Raw genomic sequence first — 23,152 nt, 5'->3', positions numbered from 1 at the left:
GTGCAACTATCCAAAGCGGCTCCCATAAGAATTTATAAGAATTTCAGCAATTTAGATCATATATACAGGGTAATTCATAGATTTCAGCGCAAAGTCAGTGCACACGAGCAGCGCACAGAGGCAGCGTGCGCCAGCGTGTGTCAGCCGTGTGCGCTAAACAGCATTCTGGCGCACCGCATATTCATGGAATATCAAAGCCATTTTGAGCGCTGGTGCAGAGAACATCCAGCAGTGGCAGTTACGCCCCCAAGAACGACCCTTGCTGAAGGATAAGGCATTGAAATCCCCAATGCAGTGCAAAGGGCCGCGCTAACCCTGTACCAGTTCACAGGGCCGGGACAGTGCATTTGGGGGTGTATGGGAAGTTTCTCACGCGATAGGCCTTGGGTGAGCGGGGTACGTGTATTCTGAGTGGTGCGCGGGGAGTATCACATGCGATAGGCCTTGTGGGAGCGTGGTACGTGTATTCTGTGGGGTAGCGCGGGGAGTATCACATACGATAGGCCTTGTGCGAGTGGGGTACATGTATCTTGGGGGTGCGCTGGGAGTATCACACGCGATACGCCTTGTGCGTGCGGGGTATGTGTATCTTGGGGGAGCGCAGGGAGTATCACACGCGATAGGCCTTGTGCGAGCGGGGTACGTGTATTCTGAGGGGTGCGCGGGGAGTATCACACGCGACAGGCCTTGTGCGAGCGGGGTATGTGTATTTTGGGGGTGCGCGGGGAGTAGTATATGCCATTTCGCTGGGTGAGCGAGCTAGGTGTATTCTGAGGGGTGCGCGTGCAGTTTCACATGCAATTTTTCTGGGCAAGCGGGGTACGTGTATTCTGAGGGATGCGTGGGGAGAATCACACGCGATAGGCCTTGAGCGACCGGGGTACGTGTATCTTGGGGGTGCGCAGGAAGTATCACACGCAAATTTGCAGTGTGGGTCCTCCCAGGTGTGCCCTCTACCCCCTCCCCAGGCCCTGCAGGCACCCCACACCACAGGGGACTAACCTGCACCCCAGGCCATGCCCCACAGGCAGCCCATCCACCTTGGGCATGCCTCGCAGGTAGCCCATCCACCCTGGGCATGCCCCCCAGACAGCCCACATGTCACCATGCACCAGTGAGCACCGACTCATGTCCCCCTGCACCCCCACCCACCCAGCAGTGACAGGCACCTGCCAGCAGGCCCCGACTCATGTCCCCCTGCACCCCCACCCACCCGGCAGTGAGGGGCACCTGCCAGCAGGCCCCGACTCTTGTCCCTCTGCACCCCACCCACCCGGCAGTGACAGGCACCTGCCAGCAGACCCTGACTCATGTCCCCCTGCACCTCTAACCACCCAGCAGTGACAGCACCTGCCAGCAGGCCATGACTCATGTCCCCCTGCACTCCCACCCACCCAGCAGTGACAGGCACCTGCCATCAGGCTCGACTCATGTCTCCCTGCACCACCACCCACCCAGCAGTGACAGGCACCTGCCAGCAGGCCCGACTCATTTCCCCCTGCACTCCACCCACCCGGCAGTGACAGGCACCTGCCAGCAGGCCCCGACTCATGTCTCCCTGCACCCCCACCCACCCGGCAGTGAGGGGCACCTGCCAGCAGGCCCTGACTTATGTCCCCCTGCACCCCACCCACCCAGCAGTGACAGGCACCTGCCAGCAGGCCCCAACTCATGTCCCCCTGCACCCCTACCCACCCAGCAGTGACAAGCACCTGCCAGCAGGCCCCGACTCATGTCCCCCTGCACCCTCAACCAACGGGCAGTGACAGGCACCAGCCAGCATGCCCCAACTCATGTCCCCCTCCACCCCCACCCACCCAGCAGTGACAGGCACCTGCCAGCAGGTCCCGACTCATGTCCCCCTGCACCCCCACCCACCCAGCAGTGACAGGCACCTGCCAGCAGGCCCCGACTCATGTCCCCCTGCACACCCACCCACCCAGCAGTGACAGGCACCTGCCAGCAGGCCCCGACTCATGTCCCCCCAACACGTCATCATGATCCACAATCATGGCCTTCATGGCCACCCAAATCCCACTGCACGCCACCCCTGCTCAAAGAACAAACCAAGTATTACATCCACTCCACATTGAAATGCCCATTACATGAAACAACCCAAATGGCATGTATGTACATCAACACATGTCCATCACACACACACAATGGGTGCCAGTGAATGTGAAAACCCATATCGTGACATGCATGAAACCAATGAAAGAATACCACACATTGAAATATGAAACAAAAATGTATTCAACACAAAATGAAGTGAATGAAATGAAAACACACAATAATGGAAATAAGAAATAAAATGCAGCATGTTCCAAACTGAAAAAAAAATATGAAATCAGAATCCAAATAAATCCAAATGAAAATATGTCCAAAGTCACTGTCCAACAAAGCAAATCCAAAGGGAAAGAAATAAGTAAAATCCATTGCTCCATGGTGAAAAATAAAATAAAATGACGATAAATCCACTGTTCAACTATATACAAATAAGAAATCCAGGGTCCATGAACCCAACCATTGAAATGAAACCTTAAAAAAAACTACCTAATGAAGAATTATCTACAAAAAGGTGGGGCATAGTCCAAGCTCCCCAAATGAAAGAAAAACATAAATGAAACCTAACACTAACTAACTATAACAATGGCTGTGGGCAAGTCCTACGGCTCACTTGCTGATTTCCCGGGCCAGGACATCATCTAACTCCTGTTCTATGTCCTGGAGGTGGGCCTGTTCCATGGCTCCGAGGTTTCACAGGGATAACACCATGTCCAACTCCAACTCCCTGCGAATTGCCTCGAGGCACTCGGCCCACCTCAGCGCCCTACGCATGGAGTTCTCCGCCCTGACCATAGTGAGCCGTGCCTCTTCCGCCCGTCGCAGCTCCGCATCTATGTGCTGGCCCAACCGCTGCCACACGGAAGACACTCCCAATCCAGGGTACTCCTGCCCTCCAGCCGATGCCTGCCCCTCTGATGTTGATGGCCCCGAGCCATCATCGTTCCCACCTTGAGCCTGCTGCTGCTGTGCCTGTGCCCTGGCTCTTGATGCCTGCAGGTCGTCCTCCTGCTGGGGTGCAGTTGTTGATGCGGCCACCCCTGTTGGACCTCCGACTCCCGACTGTGGCAGGGATGTATGTGTCCTCCACCAGCCTGGCCGCTGGGTCAGAGGCAGCTCCACAGGGTACCCAGGTGATACATGGGCCGGAAGATGGCACGGAGTATGACTGGCGCATAGGGGGTTCAGCTGAGTAGGGGGTCGGAAGAAGGTCCAGCAGACGGAGGAATCCAGTCCTGGTGACCTGTTCCAGTAGGTCAACGCGGTCAAAGAGGCAGCCGAGATGACGTGCAGTGTCTTCACGAAAACACTGCAGGTCACCTTGCATGGCCCATTGACACAACGCCATCCCAACAAGGACAGGCTAAACCCAGTCCCGGATTGTCACGTCCGCAGGAAGGCCAGTTGTTGTGCGCTCATCCCCTCCCTGAAAACGGGTCTGGACGTAGGCATCCCTGCTGGTGCGGGATGATGCAGTCACAGGATCAGGGACAGGATTACACACAGGCACCTCTGCGGCGGCCTGTGCTGCCTCCTGTCCCTGCCCTGCACCACTAGCACCAGTGGAATCCCCCCTCCAGACCCCGTGTGTGTCCCTTCCACAGCCTCCTCCTCAACCAAACCCCCCACCAACCTGGATGACTCTGTGCCATCTTCCTCCATCGGACCCTGTGGTCTCAGCTGCCTCTTCTGCTGCCGAGGAGTCCACCTCCGACCTCCGCCTCTTGGACCTACCCTCGGCAGCTGCGGCCACGGATGCGGCACCAGACTCCTCACTCCCTGACGAGATGACAACATGGGAGGTGAGCTGGGCCTTGCGTCTCCGTCTGGCGGTGCGATCCCTGCCGCTTTGCTCCACAGCACCGTCTCCGCCCTCTTCATCAGTTGACGCTGCAGACAGGGAGAGATAGAACACAGGCATCAGGGCACTGTACAATGCTCTGATATGCACATGACAGTTGTACATGAGTGGCAGTGTCAAATTTCATACATGGCATCACACTCCCCAACACACATGTCATTTCAACTCACACAGATGAGCACATCAACAGGAATGTTGCACCAGGCAGCACCATCCATATACAAACAACAGCTTGAGCTGCCGAAGGTGAGCCTGACGTCACATGCAACATGCGGAGTGCAGAACACATGCGCACACACCACCAGACATACATGCATCTGTATATCTCCACCACCTGTCGCTGTGATAACATCCCCATCCATGTCACATCTGGCAATCACATCCTACATGTCAGTGTCACATGCATCCATGGTGTATTAAAGTTGCACACTTGTCAAATACACACACATGAAAATGTACATAGTGCAGACACATGCAGGTGGAAGCAGCATCCATGTGTGACATCACAACCATGCCACAGTACATACACAGAATTTCAAAAATGTGTGCACCCACACCTGCATTTGCCAAGCATGCTTACCAAGACATACACCATAGATGTGTCTCACACATGAGAGGGCTCACATGCAGCAGGCTCATTTCCGTGTACATACACATGCATACATGGCCCTACACAGACATATGTACAACCTGCACACTCCTGCCACACCTCAAGATGCACAGCGTCCAATCAGTACACATGTACACTTACCGCTCAACTCCAGATGGGTCTTTCTCTCAAGGACCTGGAGGTGGAGCACTGGGCGTATACGTTCCAGGACCCTCATTTGGTTGTTTGGTTGTTGGTTAGGTGGACCCAGCACTCCTTGGCATCCGCTGCCTTCAAGAGGAGCCGGGTCTTGTTGAGGGTCCTGGACCTGAAGTCCTCCCAGCGCTTCCGGATGTGTTGAATGTCGCGGACTGCCACCCCCTTCCCCTTCTCGTCGATGGCAGTCAAGATGTCCATCCAGATCCTCTTCCGTCCTTCATTCTCGCGAGCGAACTTCCAAAGAGGGCATCATACTACCCCAGGACTTGCTCCACCAGGATACCAACTTCACTGGCACTGAAGCTGGTAGCCTTCTGCCTCTCTGGCTGGGGGTTGCCAGCGGTGCCAGATGGTGCTGTGTCCGATATGGCAACCCCAGAGGCAGGTGTGGGTGGGCAACTGGGTCCTGGGGCTGGGCTGTGGAGCGATGGTATCCCAGTCGGGAGTCTTCTGTTCCAGCAGGGGTGCTCACAGCAACTGCACCCCTGCAGATGGCTGACATGCAGGTACCAAATAGTAGGGCATGTGGGCAGCAAGCAGGCAGGCAACAGCAGACGGCAGGTGGGTGCGTGCTCGGGACTCTGGGGGGCAGGAAAATGGCCTTCTGGGCAGGAGCGTGGTCTTCTGTGTGTTGTTGCATGGCAAGCTGGATACGGAGTGATTTGGCACGTGATAAAACTTCACATCAGCGTGTAATTCAAGGAAAGGCCCTTAGCGTGTAAGCACATCTGTGATGTGACACGCAAGGGCGTTTCCCTCAACACGAGTGCATGTTGATTGTACACGTGCAAAAACTGCACATCCAGGTGTGACAGCGTGCAATTGGGGGAAAGGGCCTTAGCGCGTATGCACGTAAGTGACGTTGCACGTGTGGGCTGGCTTAAAAGGTATGTGTAGGACGCCATTTTCGGGTACGCGCTTTTTGTGGAGAGCGACCAAGTGATTCTTGTACTTCTTGTCAGTTCACACGTGATAACTTCACAATGGTTCCAGTTTGTACTCCCTGTTCAATTCTTCTTTTGGCGGGGGTGTTGCCAACGCGCACACGTGCGTCTTTTTCACATTCTTTTTCCAGGCAGACGGTGAGTTGCGCATGTATTTTCCAACTGTGGTTGCCCGTGTGTGTCGCGTACCGGTTCAGAGGTTATTGTAGGCTACGCGTACGCTTATTTTTGTGTTTCTGGGTGCCACAGCGTAGTGTGGGTTAATTTTTCCACACACGTGCTCTACCAGGGGTTGCAGGCACGTTAAATATTGTTTTCGGGGTGTCTGTGCATTGCATGACCGTCAATTTCCCCCAGGGGTCACAGACAGCCTTGCTAGAGCACTAGGGTACTAATTCCATCCAGTACCCTACCCCTTTCACCCCAATTGCCCAGGACAATTGTTTACTGCAACTCCTATGCGCACAACATCAGTGCCATGGTTGGGAGGCGACCAAGCAGTAAGGGAAGCAAAGGTGGCCGACCTCAAAGAGGTGGGCGTGGTAGGGGACGTGGCCATGATGTTCAGGGTAGCCCAAGAGGCCAGTGTGTGGAGGACCAATCAGGGGCACCTATGCCCCCTCCCCAATGGTTCGGGGAGATGTAGCTGACACCATCCAAGCTCAGCCCTTGTTAAACCAGCCCATATTGTCAACAGATTCGGCACAGGATGACTCCCAGGCTAACTTCTGTGTCACCAAGTCTGAGCCATGTGTGTCGGTGAAAGTTGCTGTCACCAGGCCACATGGATCTGGGGCAGCAATGTCATCTGCTGCCCCAAGTAGCCAGGGTGAGGAGGCTGCAAGGGGGAGCTGCAGCTCAATCCACCCCATCTCCGAGTCTCCCAGCCAGGACAGTGTCGGTCCAAGTCCATCACACTGAGGTTGGTCCTGCCAACATCACCCAGCAGCCAATGCCTGCAGCGAGACTTTTGGTCATTGTGCCTGTGGCAACCTCCAGTGCCCAGTCCACCTGTCCAACTGTGGTTGCCCGTGTGTGTCGCGTACCGGTTCAGAGGTCATTGTAGGCTACGCGTACGCTTATTTTTGTGTTTCTGGGTGCCACAGCGTAGTGTGGGTTAATTTTTCCACACACGTGCTCTACCAGGGGTTGCAGGCACGTGAAATATTGTTTTTTCGGGGTGTCTGTGCATTGCATGACCGTCATCTTCCCCCAGGGGTCACAGACAGCCTTGCTAGAGCACTAGGGTACTAATTCCATCCAGTACCCTACCCCTTTCACCCCAATTGCCCAGGACAATTGTTTACTGCAACTCCTATGCGCACAACATCAGTGCCATGGTTGGGAGGCGACCAAGCAGTAAGGGAAGCAAAGGTGGCCAACCTCAAAGAGGTGGGCGTGGTAGGGGACGTGGCCATGATGTTCAGGGTGGCCCAAGAGGCCAGTGTGTGGAGGACCAATCAGGGGCACCTATGCCCCCTCCCCAATGGTTCGGGGAGATGTAGCTGACACCATCCAAGCTCAGCCCTTGTTAAACCAGCCCATATTGTCAACAGATTCGGCACAGGATGACTCCCAGGCTAACTTCTGTGTCACCAAGTCTAAGCCATGTGTGTCGGTGAAAGTTGCTGTCACCAGGCCACATGGATCTGGGGCAGCAATGTCATCTGCTGCTTCAAGTAGCCAGGGTGAGGAGGCTGCAAGGGGGAGCTGCAGCTCAATCCACCCCATCTCCGAGTCTCCCAGCCAGGACAGTGTCGATCCAAGTCCATCACACTGAGGTTGGTCCTGCCAACATCACCCAGCAGCCAATGCCTGCAGCGAGACTTTTGGTCATTGTGCCTGTGGCAACCTCCAGTGCCCAGTCCACCTGTGCTTCTGCCCCTACCAACCAGAGCGGCATAAGCCACTCAGGGTGAACACCACCTTCCAAGAGGAAGAAGGGTGCTCTTGCAGTACAGGCTGGGACCCCAGACACGGCTACCCACGCCGGCACTTCAAGGAAGCCTAGTTTCAATGATGCAGAACTAGATGCACTTGTGGGCTATGTGTCGGCCCATGGCCGCGAAATGGTGGTGACTGCAGGGTGCAAGACTACGACTGCTCAACGTAGGGCCCACTGGCAGACCATCGCGGACCACATTAGTTCCCTTGGATTTGTGAAGCGCACAGCTGATGATTGCTCTAAGCGCTGGAATGACCTGAAACGCAGAGCAAATAACAAGCTGGCTTCAAATCATGCCTCTACTCTGGTGACTGGCGGTGGGTCTCCACCAGAGGAGGAACTCACTGAACATGAGTCTGTCGCTGGAACATTCATCACGTAGGATCAAATCCAAGGCGTGGGAAACCTACCAGATCTTGAAGCAATGTCCGGTGAGTGACCATGCATGTGTGTGCGATCCATGTGTATGTTGCTTGGGTGATGTGTTCTGATTGAGTGCCAGGTGAGGCTGTCTAGTCATGACTGCTAGGGGTCACCCATGTGGTCCCTCAAAACCATTCCCCGGCCTTGTGTTTCCATTTCACAGTATCCCCTCTGACCACAGTTCACTTTTTGCACATGATTAATCCACTTGGCATTCAGCTGACCTCGTGCCACAACATTGTTCATATTGTTTTCCTCTTCATTCAGCCTAATTGATGGAATCATTAGCATATTTACAAGACATTTTTGTGGCCTGCTGTCCCAAATGTGACATACTTCTGTCATAGATTACTCCACACAATGGCCCACATTTACTGACTTATTAGGGGAAAGATTTGTACAATTAGGCAGATTGAGTAATGTGCACCTACACATGGCCTGCACACTTTTTTTGGGGCCCTGTTTGAATGTTGAACATGACAATTGTATCCTCTCATGTCGAAGTGACCAACCATTGTATCCATGTGCCTGCCATCACTGCATCAGTGAACACTGGCTTTGTTGCAGCGTGTGGCACATGTGTGTTTTCTCACTCTTTATTACATGTTTTATTTCATGATGTCCATCTCACATGGATGGGTCACAGTACTGATTTGCTACCATCTGGGTGTCCTTGTCAAATCTGCCATGGCTATGGTACGTGCCATCTGTGTGCTGGCATGTGTGATGTATGTGGATTGTCCATGCCACTCACAGGCTATTGTTTGATGCGACTGCTGTCCAGCATGCAGCACATGTGTTGTTTTTCCATCTTGCAGTCATCAGTGTGTGCTTTTTGCCTCCCCTTCCAACTCATTGACCGTGCATGAAAGCCAGATTTATTATTGTCATGTGGGACATGTGACATTTATGTACTGGATCTCTGCCTCGTCATGCCTATGTGTGTGTGCTATGGCGCTCATGCCTGTTTCCATTTGTTATCTTTCATGTTTTTGCAGATGATGAGGTACTTGATGCTGTTGAGGAGGAGGAGATGGGGCAGACCCAGGAGGACTCACAACCAGAACCGGGCACCAGTGGAGGACGTGGGGTGGTGGTGGGTAAAAACCCATTACTCATACAGGCCGCACTGTCCACGGGTGTCTCTGGGTACACCTCCGGAGACCTCTATGAATCAGGTGCTGAATCGGACATTGAGACATATGTGCCGTCGCAGGTGAGTGTTTCTGGCAGGGATGCTGATCTGTCCGACCCACCTGCAGCGGGGGTAGACCCCTCTATGGGGATTTCAGTGTTGGAAAGTCCGCTTGTGGCGGTTACGGATGCAGGGTCACACTCCATAATATTTGCTCCTGTTCCTGGGCCAGCAGATCAAAGGAGGAATGCAGTCCTGCAGCCTCAGGCAGTGCCAGCACAGCAAGGTGCACATCACCTTGCCCCAAACAGGTGTGATGCCCGCCAACGCAGTGGCCGTGCGCCACCAGGCAATACTGTGTGGGAGAACTCCATGTACAGTATAGCAGCACAACAGGGGGCATTGTGTGAAATGATGGCTTAGGCAATGGATAGGGTGGCCACTTCCATTCTCCCGCCTGAAAGGCAGATGGAGCTCCAGCAGCAGGCAACAGACTTCATTTGCCACTCACACAAGGAGGACATGTTGGCGTCCGACAGGGACCGACGGGCTGGACTGGAGACACTGCGCACAGCCATATCTGTAGAGTCACAGGCCCACAGGGAAGCCCTCAGGTTAGAACACAGGTCCCTCAGAGATACTCTGGGTGAACTTGAGGTGTCCCGGAGTAAAAGGGCAGAACAGCAGCTGGAGCAGCTGACACGTACACTCTCAGCTGAGCCCAGGCAACCCGTCAGGAGATCCGGGCATCACGCGAGGCCATGCAGGCAGAAATGCGTGCTACCCGTGAGGTGCTGCATGGGGATCTCCGTACCATCATCCTGCAGAACCAAACCTTTCACACGCATGCTTGCTGCCATGGAGGAGCATGCCAGGGCTTTGCGTGGTCTGCCTCTCATATCACGGCCACCTTCTGATGTACCACCACAGGGTGATGACAGCGACGGCAGTTCTCCCACTGTAGCGTAGCCGTGCAGGCCATGAGCCCATGGAGGTATTTCATTTTTTCTCAACATCCACGCATGTGGGTGTTGGGGTGCACCCTGTACCTTGTCCCTCCTGGGTGCCCCCCCCGGTCCACACATGGCCATTTCTATCTTTTTTTTTTTAACAGTGTGGTGCTTTGTGTGGCTCCCGTATGCATCCACTGTGTATTCCAGCTGGGCACATGTAGGTTTGTCCTTTCTTTGGGTTAGATGCTTGGGTTCCTGACACACACACCCCTCCTGCTTCCCCTTTCCATGGGCTTGCAAAGGGTGTGACCAAGTGACAGTAACTTACACAGTGACATTGGGCTCACATAAGTTGTGTGGACAGTCTGTAGTCAAAACTGTGTATACATCCCTAGTGGGTATTGTAGAAATCTCCACTGCATGGTGGATTTATGTATGGTTCTACATCCATGACTTTTTCCTTATATACATGTACCTTCTTCATGTCTTAACAAGCCCATCTACTTTGCAGATGCAGTTCATTTTGTATGCAGTTCACAGATACATTTGCCTTCCAGCAACAATCTGCAGTTGGAAGGGGTTGATGTGCTGCCTTAGTCAGGTTGTGACACTTGCACTACTTTTGTTTTTTATTGTGATATATTGCCACTGTTTGACCATGTACTGATGTTTTCTCTTGTTGGTAAGTATTTGTTCATGTGTGTTGTTTTTGTATTCATTGTTGAGAGCAAATTGTCTGTGGTCTGTTTCCATTTAGGACAGTGCACTTTGTGAAACTTGTGTCATGCGTCGTGCAATCATTTGGTTGCTTTCACATTGCATGCCATGCCATGGTGTGTTGGGGAGGTGTTGAGTGACATGCCACTATTTTGTTGTGGCATTTTGCAAGGGGGTAGTCCTTCATGCTGCATAAATTTGTGCCTTTTTGTGGCACAGCATTGGGTGTCTTTGAGTAGCTAGGGATTCACACAATGTAGCACTTCCAGGTGAACAATCTCAGGCTGGTATGGTTGTGACAGTTGACTGTCCCTTTTGTCATCATCATTGATTGCGACCTGGTATGTGCCAGGCCTGTGTGCACTCCGCAGGGGTGGAATTTTAGGTGAAGTCATTTGCCACAAGCTAGGTGCGGGCTGCCTCACCACATGCCCTTTCACCTCCCATGCACAGTGGCCGTGCATGTGGTTGGGGAACCACCATGTCCACTGGCACATCACACCGGGTTGCAACGTTGTGCAGGACACATGCTGCCACTATGATCCTGCACACTACTGGGGGCACATATAGCATCTGCCCACCAGAGCGGTCAAGGCAGTGAAAGCGTGACTTGAGCACTCTGAATGTGCGCTCCACTATGCCCCAGGTTGCAATATGGGCTGTGTTGTATCTTACCTCAGGTGGTGTGGTTACAAATTGGCATCATCATGTAGGTGCTCAGAGGGTAGGCACTGTTCCCGGGGGAGGTGATAATGTTTGTCATTAGTGGGCTTTTCCCATTTCTCAGTTTGTGACATGCATGCATGTGCAGAGGCATTTATACTCACCAATTAGCCATGTGTTGCCATGCCGGCCAGCTTCCAGGTCCCAGTTTAGGGGTGACATTCTGAATATGAAACTATCATGGCTGGACCCGGGATAGTTGGCATATACTGAGGTGATGATTCCTTGGCATCACATACAACCTGCACGTTGATGGAATGCCAGTGCTTGCGTTTCCGATAGATATGCTCAGTGGCCCTGGGTGGACAAAGAGCCACATAGGTGCAATAAATGGCACCTAGGACTTTGAGGAAGTGTGCCACACCGTAAAATTGCTGGACAACAGCCTGCCTTTCTGCAGGTGTTCGGGGCATGTATATGTGCCTGCGGACTGAGGGGCGTGCAGTCATGATGGCCAACATCTGGTGTAGGCAGCGTGACTGCATGGCCTGTGACACACACCCCACTATGGCACTTGTCCACTGAAATTAACCAGTAGCCAAGAAGTGCAGTACATTCAGCACCTTTTCCAAGGGGCTCAGTGCTAGCGAGCACAGGGTGGGTGATGTGAGGTCATCCTCCAACTCCCTCACCAGGTCTAGGATTATGTGTGGTGGAAACCTGTACCTCCCATACACCTGGTCATCAGGCATCCCAAAAAGGCTGGTCCTGGGTAAAAAATGCAGGGCCTGGCTATCCTCCTCCTCCTGCGGTGTCCCACGACCACTGCTGCGAGGAACGGTATATTCATCATAGCGTCTGAGCTTGTTTGTTGTTTGCGTGCACTTTTATGATGCGCGGGCCGCTAACGCCTGCTTCCTGCTGGCGTACATGTTTCCAGATTAGCGCATCTTTTTTGGCGCACGCCTTACCCCGGTTCGATTACATGAATACGTGTTGTTAGCGCACAGGTGGGCGTTGCGAGCATTTACCTCCTGTACTTCCCCCGTAACGCCCACATTTTCACACGTTGTTCCCCATTCCACGTGTCACGCCCCATGTTCCGCCCACTTTTCTTGTGTGCGCTCCACTATATGCGCTTTCCCTGTGCGCATAGCGCACGCCGTTTAGTGACATGTGCGCCCGCATGCGCCACCCACGGATTTGGCGCACGTCACAGCTTTTACTAGCACAGCGCATTCCATGAATCGATCAACGGCTGCGTGCGCGGCTTTGGCACGTGTGCTCTGCGATTTTCATGCTTGCGCTCCCCTTTTCGGCGCACATTTATTCCATGAATTACCCCATTAGTGTTTTTGCCCAATCGATTCTCAAGATAACTTTACAAGCTATTCAGACAGCTTGATAGTCAATTTCGTTTTCTCTTGTGTTTGCTGGGGGAAAGTGGGATCGATATTTTGTTTGAATTTTGCCATTCCGGAATACCTACTCTCTCCTCCTATCTCTTTACATTGCATATTGGGGGTTGAGGGGTCTGCAGGGGGAACCTCTAACCACAGTGCCATCTGTTCTGAACACACACACAAAAGTATTATTTCTGTGCTGAAATGTTTTGCTCACTACTACCCCTTGTGTATTAAAGAGACTATTCTGTGTTACATCACCCCATTGGTGATTATTGTATACCCATTAAAACATAGTGTGATTAAATTGTAAATACATAAATAAATATTTTAACTTTGCAAACCAGCCTGATTCCTGGTTCACTGTGACTGGGGGAATAGGGGGAGTTCCAGGAGAGGGGCGTGATATGAGTGGTATGTCGTTCAGAATAAAGAACTTTTAGAAAAAAAAAAATAAGGATTTCAGTTGTGCATTACACGCTAGGCATTGACTTGGGTGTGTGCCGGATTGAAATCACTTACAAAATCCATCAAATCAAATCAAATTAACCTCAAGGCTAACCCTACAGTATATCAAAAGAGTTCTCTAAGCTTGGCCAACAAACGTGTTCATAAAACTATATATAATGGTTGTGTTGAGCTATCCCTTGATAGTGCGCCGAAAAATAATGGAATGGCAAGTAGTGATGATTAATAAATTCCTTTTATTTTTGTGATGTTAGAGCCTTTGTGGATGACACGTGTTTCGGCAGAGCTGCCTTTATCGAATCCAGGTTATATAGATAGCTCATAAGTCACTGCATAATGCATAAAGGTGCTGAAGTTCACAGGGATGAATCCCTCCTGGTACAAAGAAGTCCTCCGTATGTACGAGGAGGACTTCTTTGTACCAGTTATGCAGTGACTTATGAGCTATCTATATAGCCTGGATTCGATAAAGGCAGCTCTGCCGAAACACGTGTCATCCACAAAGGCTCTAACATCACAAAAATAAAAGGAATTTATTAATCATCACTACTTGCCATTCCATTATTTTTCGGCGCACTATCAAGGGATAGCTCAACACAACCATTACATATTGTCACAAACGGAGTGGAGAGACTCTAAGTCTCCGTAGTAGCTAAACCTGGTGCGACGCAAGATCTTTAACATCACCTCAACTTTCATGGACAAACCCTTTTAATTTAACGGGGCGCGTAGGTACTGCAGCAGGTGTCATCACAAACAGTCCCTCACCAAGAATGCAATGTTCATAAAACTAGCCTATCCCTAATTTATGGGCCAAAATTCTCCCTTTGGCAGGATCTCTTAGCAGAACAATTTTATTAGGCCTCTGCCCAGCCTCCTGTTCCTTCAACATGTCAGCCTTCTTCAGTCTCTTGATGACCTCTGATTCCCTTCGACATCTCAGAGATCTCTCTATGACTGTGGATTCTTTTAGGCTTTGCTTAGGTCTCTCCATGACCTGGGATTCATTAGAGATCTCTCAGGTTTCTACATGAGCTTAGATTCTCTTAGTCTTCTCCCAGGTCTCTCCAAAACCTTGGATTCTATCAGGCTTCTCTTAGTACAACACTCTTGAAAGTAATTGGTATTGCCCCTCCCTCAAACTGGGTCCTTTTCATCCAGACGATATTTACACCCTACTTACAGGGCTATTTCTTCCTTTGCCTCTTTAAGGAAGTACTTCACCCTCTCGCCTTTCCTCTTGTATCAAGGTTTGCAAGGCAGACTTCCTTATGGATACTTGCTTCAATACAGCTCCAGTTCTTCTAGATGGACCTCTGGCATTCCCTTGCCAGAGTACCTGTTGCACAGCTTAAAGAACACGCGCCTCCTCTCCCCAAATAGCAGTCTCCCTATATCCAAGTAGCAGATGGAAAAAGCATGCCTGCCTCTTATCAAACTTCACCCTTTACTGGCGTTTGCCGCCTTTTTTTTAAGGTTAGGCTGTTGGTTTGTTTACCAAGCCACCCTGGGAAGAAGTCTTCCATTTCATGGCTCGTTTTAGGTGCACTAATTGGTTCGTTTTTTCCAAAATTCTTAATTTGAAATGTTTTCTTATTATTGCCTTGCTTTACAGAATGGTGGTTCTTTATTGGTGTTTAAATTAGATAATGGTCTGCATTAAACCTTTAAACTGGGAAAAAGCCCTTAGCACCATTATGGATTTGCAAATGTGGGTTGACACCTTCCTGCAGTATTCCACAGGGTTCTATGTATTCTGATCAAAAACATTCCATCGAAAACGAATTCATAGGTTTTTTTTAATATGTTGATTTTGCCACATTTTATGTCGGACAGAGCCCCTCCACCCCCCGCAGCCCATCCCCTCTTTAACCACCATACATTAATTATTTCGCTAAACCCACCCCACAAATATATATGCAGCAAAATCCATTGTAAAAAACTTGACGATTTCTTCTTCGAGGAAATGCATTGCAGCACACACTCCCATTCTCTTCCACGGTGTTCAGAGAACTCACTGTGATCAGAGTCTGGTCTTTGAGCTGGCCACGAGCATCATGGCCATCTTTCTGGAGGTAATGTATTTGACTGTGTTTCTCACTGTTTATTTACCTCTTTGTTCGGCATTGCATGAATCTCCGTGGTTTGCCCCTCATTCATTACTTCAGCCCGTTATAGTGAAATTGGGAGATTTAACTCTTTGTCGTGTGTTACCTCTCTTGTGGGTGTTTACTGCTACTCTTTTATAATGATTCAAGAAGCATTTACAGGGCCTGCATTTTCCAGTGTTAAAGGCATGCTGTGACCTGTAGTCCCGGATCAGCTTTTCAGGTAAAGACGATTTCTTATGAAGTAACAAAATGCTGCATCTCTCAGGGGAAAGGCGAGCCCAGGAAACTCGACTTCTGACACCTTCTGGGAGACACATCAGTAAGCCCCACGGCCAACCCAGGGCACCATGACTCGGTCCACCCATATACAAGGACGTGGAGGGTCTCCAACTCACCACAGGACCCACAAACCGCAATACATATGTATTTCATTGGAACAGAACTCATCAGCTGTCTTTTTTTGTTTCAAAATGTTTTTTCTTTTAATTTTCAGAAATCAAATGTATAACAAAATCCTTCCCACCCTCTATGCACAGTGTTACATCTTTTAAAGTGTTCATTCGACCATCTCAACAGCATTGATATAGTAATCTTAAGCAATGAAACGAAATATATTCATCTCATGGATGGAGCACATATAGAATTACTGTGCAGGTGGGTAACTATCAACTACGAAGATACGCTCCAATGAGGCCAGTCTCTGATAGGTTTGCCGCTCCAATGAGGCCAGTCTCTGATAGGTTTGCCGCTTCAATGAGGCCAGTCTCTGATAGGTTTGCCACCCTAGACAAAAGTCCAATTAATATTTGTTGAAAACAGAAGCCAGAGAACAAAGTCGCACACAGATCTGTGGTCAGCTCTCTGCACCTTATAGCTGTTCGACGTGGAAAATGAAGAAAGGATTGTCGGGCGACAGTTGCTTTCTTCCCCATCATCATTACAGTCACCCCGCCGGGGGAAGTGTGGCTCTGAAACTTCTCCTTCTCTCTGCTGGGACAGCACAAGTTCTTCTATATCATTTTGGGGTGTCAAGTACATACGTTTCAGTCTTCCTGTGGCTACTAGTCAGCCTCACTATTGTCTGCTGCAGAGTGCTTAGATTTGTGTCCCACCTACTCTCAGCCCCAGGGTAAACACGACCTCACCTGCCTCTAACCAGATACCTTGTCCCTCCTCCACCGCAGGCCTTAATGGCTCCACATAACACCTCCTGTCTTCACCTCTACTCATTCCCCCTGTTGGCTTGGCCAGGTTTGGGGTTCTTTGAGTATTTTTGTCGTACACCAGACTTGCCCCTCATGATCCTCTTTATTCCTTATAGCCTTCCATTTCTCTTATACCTCTGCTCCTCCTAAATCAGCAACCTTGTGTTTTCCTCTTTCCTCTTTCCACCTATTTCCTCAACCTTATCAGTGCCAACTAAATCCACATCCTCTACCAGTTTCTATGTGTTCTCCTGTTCCACCTCTCCACCTCTTTCCTCTTATCTCGTGTCCCACCTTTGTCCAAGCTTCTTGCAGTTCCCCACTCTTCTCGCTGCTCTATCTCTGCCTTCAAACTCCCACACCACTGACCCTCATTACAAGCTTGTGCATGACCTGGGCTGGTATCTGGGGCAGCTTTGGGCCTTGCCCCTCTTGGCGCACCCTGTCTATGCCGCTGACATGTCTATGTGAACACAGCATTTGCACTGGAGAAGCAATGTGGTCAAAATCTTGCATCCCTTTAATATGTGAATGATACCACTAATGACACTATCTGAGTATCAAATTAAATAAGTATCTATTCCAACTGCAGCCCTACTCAGCTTTTCACGGGGTGATGATACATAAGAGAGCATGTGCATCTTGCACTAGCAATTGGCATAACAGCGCAACAGTGCAACCATGCACATAGTAAGCGCATCACAAGCACACCAGTACCATTTTGCCAGAAGCCATTAAGGGGCGTCTAATGATGTCGGCTAATTCGTTATGATATTCTGCCAGCAGTGTTGCATTAACCCCTTAAGTGCCAGGCTATTATGCAAGTCTACTAAAAAAAGGACGAGCATACAGCTGTTTTGCAAAGTGTAAATATGGCAAATGGTTATCAATTTGGAAGGTCTTCTTTAATACCACTTATTATTGAAATAATGAGCTACTATTTGTTGTTATTCCATCTCAGCTCTTCAATTCTGCCACACCTAGGATGGTCATGTTCTGGATCTTATTACCCCCTCTTGTAATGCAGCTGGGTTTCCTCTCAGGCATACTAGTCTCATGCCTGACACCACTACGCGCGAATTCACACAGAGGCACAGAAATCACCCTGTCAAACGTAGACTAGATGGAATGGGGGCAGCCATTGGGTCTGAGACCCCTGGCAGGACCGTCTCTTCACCAGCCTCGGAAGTATATAGCATGACAGGCCACAACAGCTCAGCGATGCGGCGAGAGTGGCATCATCACTGCGAGATTGTGTACAAATCCCACATCACATACCCAGTTTATGGAGCTCCAAATGTCTTTGCATTGTTCAAGCCTTTGTGCGGGTTTTATTTGAATGCATGCACTGTGTTCCTCATTCTTAGCTGGTGTTTAGCACACACAAGCGTGCTCTTTAAGTGAATCCTTCGACTGTAACTTTTAACACAAAATATTCAATTCAAATCCACACAGTGACGCAGATCTTAAACATCTCACTTGTATGACTAGTGCATGCTCTGGCGCATGCCTTCCATACAGAGTGGCCTTTTAAGTACGCTCAAGCATTAACATACAAACAGCACGCCATCTGGAAAGCCTGCAGCACAATGGAATGCGGGCAATTACTCCCGAAGGTCACCATGCCATTCTTTGGCCGTGTTACGCATGCACCACTAACAGCTGCCAATTAACATGCTCCGCGCGCACAATAAAAGTGACCCTGAAAATAAGCGCGGTGCTAGTTTTTAAGGCAGATATCTTCATGAGTATTCCAGTTTGACCTCGAATTGGCGAACATATTCGTGGGTGGAAAGAAGCCATAGCAATTATGTCGTGACGTTATAATCTGAATTGCGCGGAAAGCACGCAAGCAGGGCGGAACAGAGAGTATGGACGAATAAGTAAACATTGCTCCATAGCATTATAATACAGAGCTACGTATGAAACTTTCCCCAAACACACTCACCTCCTCAGAGCAGGCTAACGTCAATATGACCATTGAGCTCCAGAGGGGCTCTCTGCATGTGTGCTGCGATCAGACAAGATGTCTCCTCAGTGCCTCCTGGGCTAGTTTAGTTATCAGCCCTAACAGATAGGGAGTCTTGTCTACCCACAGCGTATTTAGCTTTCAGCTGAGCAGTGAATAGTCTATAACCTATGTGTGCCTCAGGTTTTTTTTTTATGTGTCGTCATCTACATCAGCAAATCATCGTATTCATCCATACAAGCCGAATATAATAGATTAATGTAAAGAACAGGGACCGGTTGCCTGAAAGGATGTTGGATACACAATGCCAGTGGCATAAAGTGAAAGGCTTAACGAATACGAAGTGCAAGTTTGCAACATACACAGTGGACATTGAGATTTGTAGTTGCCATTGCAAATTGCGTGCAGTGCAACGTCTCGGGAATTACAAGAGAGTTTTAGTGGATAATAAATGTCCCACTTTGTTGTTATCTATTTGATTTCATTATAGGTATTTGATTAAGCATAGACTATGCCAAATGGCAGATAGAGCACTGTACAAACGAAAACATGTATTATTTTTAGCGTATCCTAAAAGAAAATATATTGCAAACATTTTGCTTAAAGTACATTGGTAAAAAATAAAGAAAGAAATTGCAACCTGAAAACGAAAGAAAGAGAAATGCTTTCTCTTCTTTGTGGAAAATGATAGGAGACGCAACACATCTGAGAAATGGCCACCGGGAATCCTTGATTTGCAGGGACAGTTTTACTGACACGTGGAATTTCAAGAGATGCTAATGACTTTCTTCTAGTTTCTTGGTGTCCACCTTACAGAATTTCTTTCTGAGAGATACGAAGGGTACTCCAGTCGTGTGGCTTTGAAAGCGATACAACTTAACTTGAATTGAAATCTGGATTCAAAAGTTACACAAAGTAATGTTTTTAGATTGGGTGTAATGTGAGCACATTTTCTTGCACCCACAACCAGTCGTGGGGCAGTATTTTTTTTAATGTATTTATTTATTTATTTTGATTGCTTTGTACCACGGGTTCTTACTAACATTATCCACATAATTAAACACTTCATAAATCATAAAACGATCCTAAAAGTAATACCATCAAACATATTTCACCTACAATTACATATAAATACAATAATAAATATACAGTACAACATTGTAATGCAGTCATCACCGGGAAAAAAAACATACATTTCATCAATGAGTGTCAATCAATTTTATACTCTTAGGGCCCGACTCATGGAATATTTGCCCGGTTCAAAATGAATTTGCAATGCTGAAAAGTGACATTGCACTGCCGATACAAACCCTGATTCATGGAACCGTGCAAAGTGTATTTTTGCAGTTCAAAGTCTGGGCAAAGTAATTTTGAACTGCAAAAAAGACTATGCGCTGACTTTACCCGGACTTTGCACTGCAAAAATACCCTTTGCACGGTTCCATGAATCAGGGTTTGTGTTGACAGTACAAAGTCACTTTTCAGCAGTGCAAATACACTTTCAACTAATCAAATATTCCATGAATCCGGCCCCTACAGTCTTAATCTGTTTTAAAAATGTTTTCCATATGTAATATGCTGCTGTCAGCATATTCATTGGCTCCCCTGCAAAGATCATACTCCAAAATTGGTTAGCATCAAAATCCTCCCACCTGTGTACAAACGAGCTATAACCAGCTATACAGTTAGCATATAACTAAGAACAACTAGTTTAAATATGCGGATGGTTTTTTACTTTCCTGTTACATAGTCTACATAACAGAGAAGAACGAGGAATGCCCGACCACGCACCCAAAATCTCTTGCTTAGGTAGTTGATTCAATCTTAGATGCAATATAAAATCATGAATGCTTTTACTTTTACATATCAATAAATAGTTTTGTGAGTGCGGAAAACAGAAACACTGATTGACGTACTCAGATAATTTAATCTTAGATGTTAAGTGCTGGATGACTATCTCTATCCTAGTACATCGCTTTATTTCTTAATTCTACAATAGATGGCGACAAGATAAAAGTTTATTTTATTTTAAAATCAACATCATTAAAAAAATCAAGGATTTCTATTTCAAATCTCTTACGCACTTCTGTTTTATTACTGCCATTATGAATCATAGAAGAAAAGTGCGTTAATAGGGTCTCTGCTTTCATAGTGGTGTTGAGAAGTTTATAATAAAACACTCCCTGATTAACTCTCCAGATTGTTGACAATGATGTTAGTCCAAATCACAAATAATAGCCTCAATACAAACACACTGGGATAACCCCCCCCCTAAAAATCTCCATATTTTCCGCTCAAAACCATGTAGCCATTTAATTTCATTTTCCATAAAAAGTTTGAGACCAGATAAAATGCCTAGCGCATGGCAGGACTTATATAATTTCACCAGCACAGCTACAGAGTAACCATCCTTATGTGAGACAAAAGATTTAATTATATGTATTTTCTTTAAATTCTTTGTTAAAACAAGATCACACAAAATGCCAATACGCAGTGGAGCATTCATGTGTATCCCAAGATAAATATATTCCTGTACAACCTTGATTAGAATGCTTTAAATTTTCCAGTCCAGCTTCCCTGATTTTTTCTTATTCCCCCCTATAATCATAATTCTAGTCTGTGGAGGTTTATTATCAATCCATTGGTTTCAGAATACTTTCCTTATGCCTGTATTGTTTGTTGTAAACCGATCACTGTGTTATCCAGCAACAAAGTCTCACCAGCATAAGAGAGCCACGATAAAGATTCATGGTTAATATTATGGGAAGAGTTACAACACTCCACAAGACAGTGATGCATATCCAAGACCAATAGATTGTAAAGGAGGGGAGCCAAAACACACACCTGCTTTACTCCATGACTAGTCTCTATCTGGATGACAATATTCCATTACCATCCAACAGTGGTCTCTTGGTATAGCTGTTTGATAATGTCCAAGGTTGATGAGCCAATGTGTTAAGGATTTCAATCAGGCAATACACCCGGGTCTCAGCCTAGCATGCAATGCAGAAATGAAATATTTATTGTGTCTATAGGTTCAATATTCTGAGTGATATACCACTCATATAACATCCTTCTCAAAATGCCCCCAGGTCACAGTGGACCAGGAATCAGGCTGGTTGGTAAATGTAAATATTTATTTATTATTTAAAATTCAAATCAAACACAAGTTTTAATATATGGGGCAGCAATCACCAATATGGTGACAATACAAATAAGAAAGTAAGACAGTTGAATTCTCTTATATCAATACAGAAGATAAAACACAGGGAAAAGAACAGTTTTGGCTTGTTGAAAAGATGGCATTTAAGTTAAGTTAAGGTTTCCCCCTGCAAATTTCTCAACTCACAAAGAAGCAATTCTACACAGATGTAAGTAAGCGGCAGGTATTCAGGAATGAAAGAACAGTGTATAGGGTTTGAATGCAATCTCCTCTCCCCAAACAAGAGAGAAACCGTTTTTAGAACTTTTACACTTTTAAAAAGACAGTTGAAAATGGCTTTGTAAAGCAATGAAAAGTGTGCAAAAATCCTTAAATTGATGTAAATTCCTAAGGGAGCAACACTAAACAGGTCCTAACAAACATAAGCTACAATATGAGCAATAGTACACACTTTAAATCAGAAGGGAAGTTTGGAAATACTTTGAATGGGAAAACACATGTGTAAAACTTTTGCACAAATGCGAATTCCCGCCTAATTTTCACTATGCGATTTTAAATAAAAATGGGTAAAATACACTGTTTTGGGATGTTTTTGGTTGTGGATGTAGCTAAGGGTCTTAGGTCGAACTCAGAGTTGAAATTAAGTCACTAGCTATAAAATTGAGGAAGTTATGCAAGTTTGAATGAGAGGCGTTTTTGAGAAAAAAGGAACAGAGAAAAGCAGAAATTCGGTTTTAAAATGACAGACTGGTTTTATTGTTGAAAAGAAGAATGCCACCCAGGAATCTCCACAGTTACGCACGGCCGATTGCAACCCTTCACATGGCGGATACTCCATTTTTCTTTTAAGGGAATTACTATATTTAATCTAAATCACTAATGGCTTATGGTCTAGTAAAACAAATGAGAGAAAATCAGCGCTAAAACTAGGGATTACAAACAGGGCTGCAAAAATGGTTCTGACAATGTTAAAGGTCATTAAGTTAAAGATGGGATGGGTTGAGAGATGGGGATAGGACAAGGTAAGACAAGATATGCTATGGTTTACTATGATTCCTATTTATACTTACAGTCCACTGTAAATTAAGATTGGACTGTCAGGTTCTGGTCATCACGGATCAGGTCTACAGACAGCAGGGCACTTCTCGCGGGATGGTCAGCTGGCCGGTTCTAGTAAATTGGACTGGATTGAATTGGCCCTTCTGGTTGCTGGACACTGTAGATCAGTGGAATGGCAAGTATCAGCAGGCAAGCCTTAATGGTAGCAAGCCAGACTGGATCAGAATTAATTCCCTTAAGTTTGGGATGGTCCAGGATTTG

Source organism: Ambystoma mexicanum, chromosome 6q, assembly GCF_040938575.1.
Source record: "Ambystoma mexicanum isolate Mex_15411 chromosome 6q, UKY_AmexF1_1, whole genome shotgun sequence".
Classification (NCBI taxonomy): domain Eukaryota; kingdom Metazoa; phylum Chordata; class Amphibia; order Caudata; family Ambystomatidae; genus Ambystoma; species Ambystoma mexicanum.
Note: the sequence above shows the minus strand (reverse complement) of the source record.